Below are 12,006 nucleotides of genomic sequence, written 5' to 3' on the forward strand. Positions count from 1 at the left end.
CATATGAACCACCCCAAATTATAACCTGACACAGCATGGCAGTGAGAACATAGGGAACCATTAAAACTGAGGTAGCAAGTAAGCCTTCCAAAAATTATGCCAGGCACAGCATGGCAGTGATGAAAGAGTGACTAAGGTAGAAGCAGTAGCAGGTGAGCCTCCAAAAACTTATGCCAGATACAGCATGGCAGTGAGGACAGAGTGACCAAGGTAGAAGCAGTAGCAGGTGTGCTTCCCAAAAATTATGCCACACAGCATGGCAGTGAGGACAGAGGGAACCTTTAAAACTGAGGTAGCAAGTGAGCCTTCCAAAAATTATGCCAGACACAGCATGGCGGTGAGGACAGAGTGACCAAGGTAGAAACAGTAGCGGGAGAGCCTTCAAAAAATTATGCCAGACACAGCATGGCGGTGAAGACAGAGTGACCCAGGTAGAAGCGGTAGCAGGTGAGCCTCCCAAAAATTATGCCAGACACAGCATGGCGGAAGAAAAATTGGCTGTTGGCTGAGTAGTGAAGGATGAGGAAAAAGAGGAGGAGAGGAGGAGATACAAAGAATCTTCATGTTGAGCTGCTTTCCCCCGGGTGGAAAGTTGAATTCAGGTGAAATCCAGGCTTTGTTAATTTTTATAAATGTCAGCCTGTCAGCACTGTCAGTTAAAAGGTGGGTAGGCTTATCAGTGATGAAGAGCCGCTCTGACAATACGCTAGCGGCAGGGCAGCTCAGCACCTCCAAGGCTTAAAGCGCCAGTTCGGGCAACGCATCTTGCTTTGCAAACCAGGAGTTGTATGTAGAAGAGTGATCGTGAAGGACGTTGGAATGGTCAGCAAGGTACTCCCTCACCATCTTTCCGAAGGCCTCCCCCCTACTCTAGACTGGGGACTGGTGACATAGTCTTGCTGGGGTGCCATGAAACTGCCAAAGGCCTTGGAGAGTGTTCCCCTGCCCCTTGACAAGCTGCCTGCTCCACCCCTCCTCTCCTCCACTTTTTGGCCCACAGAACTAAATCCTCTGGCGCTAGTGGTGTCAGATGGGAAGTAAATTTTCAGCTTATGCACCAGGGACTGTTGATATTGATTCACTCTCATACTGCGTTCCTCGGCAGGAATGAGAGCGGAAAGTTGTGTTTGTACCGAGGGTCCAGGAGGGTGAACAGCCAGTAATCGGTGTTGTTAAAAAAAATGTAATCCGAGGGTCACGGGAAAGACAGCCTAAAGTCATCCATGTGCGCCAGGGCCCCAACATGCAAGAATTTCCTTTCCTCAATAGACTGACTCTCAATTTCCTCCTCCTCCACCAATTCCCCCTCTTCAGGCCATACACGCTCAACAGCTAAGGATTGAGCATGGGTACCCTCTTCAGTCGCAGCAGCAGTCTGCTCCTCTTCCTCCTCCTCTATGTCGTGCTGAGAAACAGACAGGGTGGTGTGGCTATCCAGCGGCGGATGTTCTTTCCCCATCTCCTGAGACGTAGGCAAAGTGTCACACTTCAGGCTGAGCATGTAGGTTTGAAGTAGACACAGCAGCGGAATGGTGAAGCTGATATTGGCGGCATCGCTGCTGACCATCTGTGTTGGCTCCTCAAAGGGGCCCAGTATCTAACAGATAGCAGACATCCACTTCCACTCCTCATTGTAGATTTGAGGAAGCTGACTGACGTGACTACCGCTTCTTGCCAAGGTTGACATCTGGCATTCCACAAGGGCTCTGCATTGCTTTTAAACCCTGGCTACCGTGTGGAAGGTTTAATTCCACCGTGTGGGCACGTCGCACAGCAGTCAGTGAGCTGGCAGTTGCAAGCACCTTTGCACTGCCCTAAGGGTGGCAGAATCCGTGGTTGACATGCGGAAATGTGCACAGATGCCCCGCACCTTGGTGAGCAAGTCAGCCAAATTGGGGTAGGTTTTAAGGAACCGCTACACCACTAGGTTGAACACGTGGGCCAGGCATGGCAAATCTGTAAAGCTGTCGAGTTGCAGGGCCGCCACTAGGTTCCGTCCATTGTCACACACAACCATGCCTGGTTTGAGTTTCTGCAGCGCAAGCCAAAGATCGGTCTGCACCGTGATGCCCTGCAACAGCTCCTGGGCTGTGTGCCTCTTGTTGCCTAAGCTCAGCAGTTTTAATACCACCTGTTGGCGCTTACAAACCACAGTGCTGATGCTTCTAGTGCTACCAAATGGAGGCAACATGCTCATGGAGCGTAATAGATAGGAGGAGGAAGAAGAGGAGGAGGAGAAAGAGGTTTTGGAGGAGGAGCTATAGAAAGACCATGACCGAGGTAGGCCCCGCAATCTTTGTTGTGGGCAGCACATGAGCGGAACCAGGGTCAGACTCTGTCCCAGCCTCCACCAAGTTTACCCATGTGCCGTCAGAGAGATATAGTGTCCCTGCCCACCAGCACTTGTCCATGTGTCCGTGGTTAGGTGAACCTTGTCACTGACCGCTTGGTCAGGGCATGGATGATGTTATCTGACATGTGTAGGGCTGGGACGGCACTCCATGAAAAGTAGTGGCAGCTGGTGACAGAGTACCGAGGGACAGCCACTGCCATGAGGTTCCTAAAAGCCTCTGTCTCTCCCAGCGGATAGGGCAGCATGTCCAGGCTCAACAGTTTGCCTATATTCACGTTTAGGGCTTGTGCATGTGGGTGAGTGGCAGTGTAGTTGCGCTTCCGCGCAAACCTCCAGATTTTTGAACATCTGGGCCTGGCCACAGGAGTTTGACTCCGTGAAAAATTTGCTAATCTACTTGCTCTGGCTCTGCTTCTCCCTCTGTTCACCCCTCTTCCTCTTCCAACCAGTCCTGTGGCTGTACTTGCCTCCCGCTCAGAAGCACTGTCTTCAATTGCACTATCCTCAGCTCCCCGGACACTGATGCGTGTGGGACCTCACTCATCAAAAGCCCCTCACAGTCTGGAACGTGCATATACGTTCCTGCTGCATGGGGTATGTGCATCAGGAATCAGGGCAGTTTCTAGGTAATTTTGACTAAAGGACGAATCTTGATAGAAGCTACTTGCGATGTTGGATCAGGTTGTTGGTAGAAAGAAGCAGTGGGTGTATTATGGCACAGAGCAGTATAACCTAACTATCCAGTGACTCACAGGTGATGTCTTCTTTAATCTGAGGCATCGCTTTCCTTTCCCACTCCATCTAGCCCAGGCCTCCATGATTTCTTGCAGCTACAATTCATCTCTTCTGAGCCTGCCAGACAAACGTCTTAGGCTCCGCACTTTTACAATAAGTTCATTCCACATGTCATGTGCAGTACAGTCAGTACGTATGTGGGTTGCCCCCTGTATATAGGATTCTCTGCTGTGCCTCATATAGTAATAATGCCTCCTGCTGTGCTCCCATATAGTAATAATGCCTACTGCTGTCCCCCATATAGTAATAATACCTCCTGTTGTCCTGCTGTACCCCATATAGTAATAATGCTCCATGCTTTGCATCCATATACTAATGCCTACTGCTTTGCCATCCATATAGTAATAACATCCCCTGTGCTCTTCCCCATTGTAAAACTGTACCCAAAGTAATAATGTCCTGTGATCTGTCCCATTGTTATACTGACCTCACCTAAATACTGTTCCCATTGTAATACTTTCCCCTGTGCTCTGTCCCCATTGTAATACTGTCCCCCTGTGCCCCATCCCCTTTGTAATACTGTCCCCCTGTGCTCTGTCCCCATTGTAATACTGTCCCCATAGTATTAATGCCCCATGCACTATCCTCATTTAAATACTGCCCCCCTTTGCTCTGTCTCCATTGTAATATTGTCCCTTGTGCTTTGTCCCCATAGTATTAATGACTGTGCACTGTCCTCATTATAATACTGCCCCCCTGGGCTGTCCCCATTGTAATACTGCCCCCCCTGTGCTGTCCCCATTGTTATTCTGTCCCCCTGTGCTGTCCCTATTGTATTACTGTCCCCCTGTGCTGTCCCCATTGTAATACTGTCCCCTGTGCTGTCCACATCATAATACTGTTCCCCTTTGCTTTCCCCTGTGCTGTCCCCCGCATTGCCCAGCAAAAAAAACAAAACATTATACTCACCTAATCCTGGCATGGAGAGGGTCCCTCTATCTTCGGATCTTCTCCTCTGTCACCGCATAGACAGATCCTCCAGCAGGTGCAATGGTGACATATCAGGGCACCTGCTGGAGGGAGAGATGCCCAGGCCAGGGAAATGCATCTGCGGCCTGGAAAAGTCATGTGTGCTCAGCTGAGCTGAGCAGAGCACACATGACTTTTCCAGCTGAGCTGAGCGCAGGGGCGGCGGCAGGTGATTTGCGTTGGGGGAGGATGCAGCCGGGATGCGGGATGCTGGAGCGCACTCTGAGCAGGGGAATGGCGGTGTGTGTCGGTGGCTGGGCCAGGTGTAGGTCCGGGGGTGAGGGGCGCGTGGCACACTAACCAACCTCGCTGGGTGAGGTTCCGGGGGGGGGAGCCAAAAAAGTGTTGAAAAAAAGTTTTTAAAAGTATTAGAAAACCCTTTTAAACCCCCTCCCAATAAAAGTTTAATATTGCCCATTATAAAAATAAAAATATTAAAAAAAAAATAAAATGAATAAACATATTACATATCATAGCATGCGGAATTGTCTGATCTTTTTTTTATTTTAGTAGTTTTTATTTAGAGAAAAAATATATAACAATAAAATAGTTAAAGTTAGGGAGTGGCACAAAATACATACAAATCCAAAGGGATACAAAGGCGATTCATAAACATTTCAATACACCCACATACATATAACATCTTATTCGTTTGCTGTCAATTTTTTAGCAAATCCTACCAGTCTAACTGAACATATTCCAGGATTCATATCAAGAACTATGTTGCAGGTTTACAGGTTTACTGATATACACCACCCTTATTTAACATGAGATCTGCCTTAATACATTATTTAACCTAAACTAATCCCTATATACACCTACCAAACCATCCCGGATCTATTCAATAAATCTTATTCGGTCAAAAATGGCACACCTTTTAGTCGGGTCCCCCATCCCCCTCACATTTCATGTTATTATTCTAAGCTTCATAATCTATGTGGAGAAAGAGAAAAGAAGAAAAAAACAAAAAAAAAACAGACCCCGCAGCCACGGCCCAACCCTCCCCTTCCAGCTTCAGAATGATAGCTCTAGGCCTACCTCCCTGAGGGGGTACCCTCATTGGAATCTGGTGGGCACGCTCAACACAATAGAATGACGACAGTTTCCCATTGCCCACCGCTTTTCCCAACCACTCCTGGACAAACCTCCCTGTGTCTTGGCCCTCAGCCCCCTTGGGGAATCGGATCAGTCGTAGATTGGACCTTCTAGCCCTGTCCTCCATATCAGTCACCTTATCATTTAGGGTTTTGTTACTGATCAGTAGTTCGTCTAGCTCTTTCCTCATTTTTGCAAGTTCGTCTTCTGTAGAAGAAATACGGGATTCTGCTTCGGAACATCTGTCCCTGACTTTCCTTAAAGCGTAACTGTCATTTCAGGGTAATTTTTCTGAAAACATTAAATATCAACAATACAAGCGATTTTAAGAAACTCTGTAATAGGTTTTATGTACTAAAAGAGTTTCCTTCTGTACTGAAAAAGCAATCTCCCAGCCTCCCCCCTCACATCAGATGAAGCAGGATTTCTGTCTCCATTATGTGGCTATAGAGAGGGGAGGGGCTGTTAGGAGTGACTGAGCACGGAGCAGTCTTGCACAGCAAAACACCCTGCAATCTTCTCTCAGTAAGTTCATAGACAAGCACTGACCTTTCTGACACCTGAATTTAGCATTTTATGTGCCCAGAGAGTCTACAAACAGCTGACCTTCATGTCACCTCTTCCTGCTCCCTCATGTCCTTCAGCCCCTCCCCTCTTCATAGGCTTACAATGGAGAGAGCAGAGCCCGTCTTCACTGGCTTCTCTGTAATGAAGACGTGTTTGCCTGATAATGCACAGATAAGAAGTCAGGGGGGGGGAGGCTGGGAGATTGCTTCTTGAGGACAGAAGGAGGCTTTTTTGGCTGATGAAACCTATTACAGAGTTTCTTAAAATCTCTTATACTACTGATTTCTGCAATAAAAAAAAACATGACAGTTACGCTTTAAGTCTTCCCTAATCAGGAAAACCTCCGCCCCCACACCCTTAATCTGACAGCCCTTCCACCGAAGAGACACATTTATTAATAGCATCAAAGATGGCTGATAGAGAGGGACCTTAACTTTCACTCATGTCCGAGCTACCACTTTGGTCCGCCCTCCTCTCATGGGGGTGGCCAGAGGGGTTTTTGCCACCTTTTTTGCTAATTGCTGGCGAGGCAAGGTATTTATCTTCCCAGATCCCTTTAAACTGTCTTTATTGGGACTGACTGCCTTTTTGACTGGCATCTTTTCAGGGCTAGATGTCTCTTCTCCAGAGGAGCACCTCACTACTAATTCTTTGCTTTAACCTTTCCCTTTCCTCTTTCTTACTTTTTCCCCTGCCACCTTTCAGCTTACCCCTTTCCTTTTCCCTATCCAGAAACAGTATCAGTACAAGAAGTTCTTATACTGTGTAATAATATTATAAGGAACAATTATAGCAGGCAATTTTGAGAAGAGTAAGTCCCAATAGCCAATTCCTTGCAGACTAATGGACAGGTCTTAATGTCTACTATGTTCTTATACCCTATTTGGATAATTTTTCAGGTATTATAACCGCCAACAGACAGTGACAAGCAAAAAACATGCAAGCAGATGAATATACTGTAGTTAATTCACACAAGCACCTAGTAGACTCCAAAGAAGCAACAGTCTAAATAGTTCATCGCACTGAGTGTGGATCAAGAAAAAAATAAATAATAATAAAAATTCACTGCGGCAAAGTTCTGAGCTAATCAGACTAGAAGGCCGAATGGTAAAACCGAACAGAGTACAATTACAGAGTCTTTAAGGAGTAAACTTGACAGACTCAATTCAGCCATACAGCTTAAATCCCTCAGAACATGGGTTCACAGGGAGAGGAGCTTTGATCAGATGCTTAGTAAGGTTAGCAGCAAATGCAGCAAGGGTAAATGGCTCCTCAAGCAGGAAAGTCAATAGCTTCCAGGTAGGTATCCAAAAGCATAGAATGTGAATAGTACAACAGTTACTAAGTTTTCAGATTACCAGAGGCTTTGCCCAATAAACATGCAGGAGGAATACACTGAGGCAGAGGAGTCTGTATTCTGTTAGTTATAGAGACTCAGTCTGCTTGAATGGCAAAACCACAAGTAACTTTTCAGACAGGGACAAGATGTGGGTCCAAGCTATTAGTAGGAATAATAGTGCGGATATCACAGGCACCAGACGTAACACTGAGACACAGACTAGCTGTACTGCAGCAATCTTCAAGAGAGGCAACCAGAGGAAACACTTAGCAGACTAGTCAGAGTGCAGTGAGCACATCAGTTAGTAAACTTTCCCAGGACAGGAGCAGTCAATACCGAAGGAGAGGAGGAGAGGGGAGGGCACACCAGGGAGGAGCACAGTCCATTCACAGCCTCGTGCTGTTGAAAACAGTAAGAGCAATAAAGACAGCCCCTAGATGCCTCACTCACAGCAACAAAACAAACAGGGCTTAGTTCTTAACTGCAGTCCAGGGCTATGAGCCAAGTCCTTGCTCCGTAGATAACTCACTGCTCCAAACCCCAGGGTGGGTGGGAGGAGCAAGTTCACCTGCCTCCCATCATGCCTCCGGAATTGTCTGATCTTTAAGATATTACTTATTAAGATAATACATTATGTCCGATCTATTAAGATATTACATTATTGTTCCCGCAGGGTGAACGGCGTAAACGGGGAAAAAAAAAACAAAAAACAGGATTGTGGATTTTTTTATATTATATATCAGAAAAAAAATAATAAAACGCGATAAAAATGTTTCACTTCACCAATGGGATATTAACCCCTTAAGGACAGAGCCTGAAATGGCCTTAATGACAGAGACAAATTTTATGAATATGACCAGTGTCACTTTAGTCATTAATAACTTCGGGATGCTTTTACCTATCCGGCTGATTCTGAGATTGTTTTCTCGTGACATATTGTACTTTACATTTCTGGTAAATTGGAGTCAATAATCATAACAAATCTTTATGAAAAAACCCAAATAATGTGAAAAAATGTGAAAAACTGCATTTTTCCAACTTTGAAACTTTTTTGCGTATACAGAAAGTGGTTATACCACATAAATTATATATAAAATAGCATTAGCAACATGTCTACTTTATGTTGGCGGCATTTATTAAATGATCTTTAATTTTTTTTAGACAATAGGAAGCTTAAAACATTAGCAGCAAATTTCCAAATTTTCAGTAAAATTTCAAAATCAGATATTTTTAGGGACCTGTTCAGGTTTAAAGTGTATTTGAGGGGCCTGTATGTTAGAAAGCCCCACAAAGCACCCCATTTCAGAAACTGCACCCCCCACACTCTGCAAAAGCATATCCATAAAGTGTTTTAACCCTTTAGGGGAGTCACAGAAATAAAAGCTAAGTGTGTAAGAAATTTGAAAATTTTAATTTTCTGTGCAGAGATTTTATTGTAATCCAATATTTTTCATAATTATAAACCTATTACCAGAGAAATGCACCCCAATAATTATTGCCCCGTTTCTGAAGTTTATAGAAATACCCCATATGTGGCCCTATTGCGCTATTTGACGCAACCACAAGCCTCAGATACAAAGGAGCGCCTAGTGAATTTCAACGCCTCCGTTATATTTGGTCATTTCTGACTGTACCACTTCAGGTTGGCAGAGGCTCTGGGGTGCCAAAACCTAAAAAACACCCCTAAAGGGACACCATTTAGAAAACTACACCCCTCAAGGAATGTAACAAGGGGTGCGGTGAGCATTTGGACCCCACAGGTGCTTCACAGATTTTCCGAACAATATGGCGTGAAAAAAGAAAAATGTATTTTTTACACTAAAACGTTGTTCTAGCCTTCAATTTTTCATTTTCTTAAAGGGATAAGAGGAAAAAAAAGACACAAAATGTGTAGCGCAGTTTCTCCCGAGTACGGAAATACCCCACATGTGGCGATAAAGTGCCAAGGGGGCGCAGGACGAGCCTCCAAAGGGAAGGAGCGCCAATTGGCTTTTGGAAGCTGAATTTCACTGGAAAGGATTTCAAGGGCCATGTCGCATTTACAGAGCCCTCGTGCTTCCAAGACACTGGAAACCCCCCACAAGTGACCCCATTCTGGAAACTACACCCCTCAAGGAATCTAACAAGGGGCACAGTGAGCATATGGACCCCACTGGTGACGGGCACAAATGTGGAACAATGTGACGTAAAAGTAAAAAATTTGATTTTTTCACTTTCATGGCACAAATGTGCCCGTCATCAAGGGGTCCATATCCTCACTGCACCCCTTGTTAGATTCCTTGAGGGGTGCAGTTTCCAGAATGGGGTCACTTGTGGGGGGTTTCCAGTGTTTTGGCAGCACGAGGGCTCTGTAAATGCGACATGGCGTTCATCATCCATTCTAGCCAAATCCAACCTCCAAAATCCAAATGGCGCTCCTTCCCTTTGGAGGCTTGCCCTGCGCCCACATGGCGCTTTATGTCCACATGTGGGGTATTTACGGACTCGGGGGAAATTGCTCTACACATATTGTGTGTTTTTTTCTCTTTTAACCCCTTGTGAAAATGATAAATTCAAGGCTAAACCAACATTATAGTGTAAAAAATGTAATATTTCATTTTCACGCCACATTGTTCCACAATTGTGCACGTCACCAGTGGGGTCCATATGCTCACTACACCCCTTGTTACATTCCTTGAGGGGTGTAGTTTCCATAATGGGGTCACTTGTGGGGGGGTTCAACTGTCTTGGCAACACAGAGGCCTTTTGAATGCAACATGGCCCCTTAAAATCCATTCCATCCAAATCCAGCCTTCAAAAACGAAATGGCGCTCCTTCCCTTCGGAGGCTTACCCTGCACCCGCATGGCGCTTTATGTACACATGTGGGGTATTTCCGTACTCAGGGGAAATTGCTCTACACATTTAGTGGTTTTTTTTATCTTTTAGCCCCTTGTGAAAATGAAAAAATCATGACAAGATTAATGATTTAGAGTAAAAATTTTACAAAAATTACACTAAATGTTGGTCTAGCCTTGATTTTTTCCATTTCCACAAGGGGTTAAAAAAGAAAATTAACACAAAACGTGTAGGGTAGTTTCCCCTGATTACGAAAATACCCCATATGTGGGCATAATGTGCCATATGGGCACAGGGCAAGCCACCAAAGGGACAGAGCGCCATTTAGAGGCTGGAATGGAGGATGGAGGCCATGTCGCAATTACAAAGCTCCTGTGCTGCCAGGTCAGTAGATACCCCCGACAAGTGACCCCATTCTGGAAACTACACCCCATAAGGAATCTAACAAGGGGTGCAGTGAGCATATGGACCCCACTGGTGACAGGCACTTACGTAGAACATGTGCCGAGAAAATAAAAAATACCATTTTTTTCATTTTCACGTCCCAAATGTGGCCGTCACCAGGGGGCCATATCCCCGCTGCCCCCCTTGTTAGATTCCTTATGGGGTGTAGTTTCCAGAATGGGGTCACTTGTGGGGGGTTTCTACTGTCCTGGCCGCACAGAGGCTTTGTAATTGCATCATGGCATCCTCTAATGGGAATGGCGGCCATACCTATTTAGCTGGGGAAAAGGGACAATTCTAATTTATTTGGGGGTATTAAGCCAATTATTAGTTTATAAGGTTGGAAATGACAGGTGTCCATCAAATTCAACCTGTGTTGATCCAGAGGAAGGCAAAAACCCCTCGTGAGGCAGACGACAGTAGCCTCATCACAGGGAAAAATTCCTTCCCGACTCCATAATGGCGATCAGAATAATCCCCGGACCAACGTGACCCCTGAAATAGGAATAAGGGACAGAATTTAGATAATGTAGAACCCCAGTGACGTGTGGTGCGCCTTGGAGCGATCCAGTATGCAGAGGCCGGGGGGATCAGGACAGGTGTCACACTGGAAAATGTTGTCCTTCCTGATCCCCCTGTTACGCCACACTCTGCACTTCTTCTGGGGTCTCCTGTTCTCCAGTGTGGGGGACGTCACCTGGAAAATGTTGTCCTGGTGCGATACGGGGTCCTTCATATCCAGAAGCGCTGGGTCCGCTCCATGGTTGCTAAATATTAGGGCGCTATTACTACTTCTGATATGTTCGGATCGTGCCGCAAGCTACAGGGCAGCGAGGGACCGGAAGAGGGGGCGCTGGTATAAAAGTTATCCCTGTACAGGTGGTAACCTTTATCCAGCAGTGGGAAGATCAGTTCCCGGACGATCTTCCCACTTGTTCCGAGGATGGGGGGGGGGGAGTGGGCATCTGGGGCTGGATTCGGGTGTCCCTTCCTACATACACTCTAAGGGTACGTGCACACTGCGGAATCGCGACAGATAACCCTTCGTGCATTCCGCAGTTGACACCCGCCGGCAGACTGATGCAGGCGCACGTCTCCGTCCGTGTCATAGACTCCATTCTATGCACAGGCGGATTCCGCTCTCCGTCCAACGTGTTCATTCTTTGGATGGACGACGGAATCCGCCCGTGCATAACATGGAGTCTATGACACGGGTGGAGACGCGCGCCTGCATCAGTCCGCCGGCGGGTGCCAGCTGGGGAATGCACAAAGGGTTATCCTTCGCCATTCTGCAGTGTGCACGTACCCTAAATCTGTAAGTGTACCCTGAGGTACGCTCACACAGTTTGTAGAATTTCACACCATACCGCCATCTCTTATTGGGACGGTACTGGCGGAAAAGACGTGTCTGGGGGGCAGCGTACGCTACGCTACCCCCAGATACGTCATTGGAGGATGAGGATGAATGGAGGAAAGAACGATCCCCCCCATTCATCCTCACTGGCTGTTTCGGTGTCGGAGGCAATAATAACGTATCCCTCTGACACCGAAAACACCCTGGGGGCCATCTTTATATGGGGACTAGTATATGGGGTATGTAGTGGTGT

Source organism: Dendropsophus ebraccatus, chromosome 13, assembly GCF_027789765.1.
Source record: "Dendropsophus ebraccatus isolate aDenEbr1 chromosome 13, aDenEbr1.pat, whole genome shotgun sequence".
Taxonomy (NCBI): Eukaryota; Metazoa; Chordata; class Amphibia; order Anura; family Hylidae; genus Dendropsophus; species Dendropsophus ebraccatus.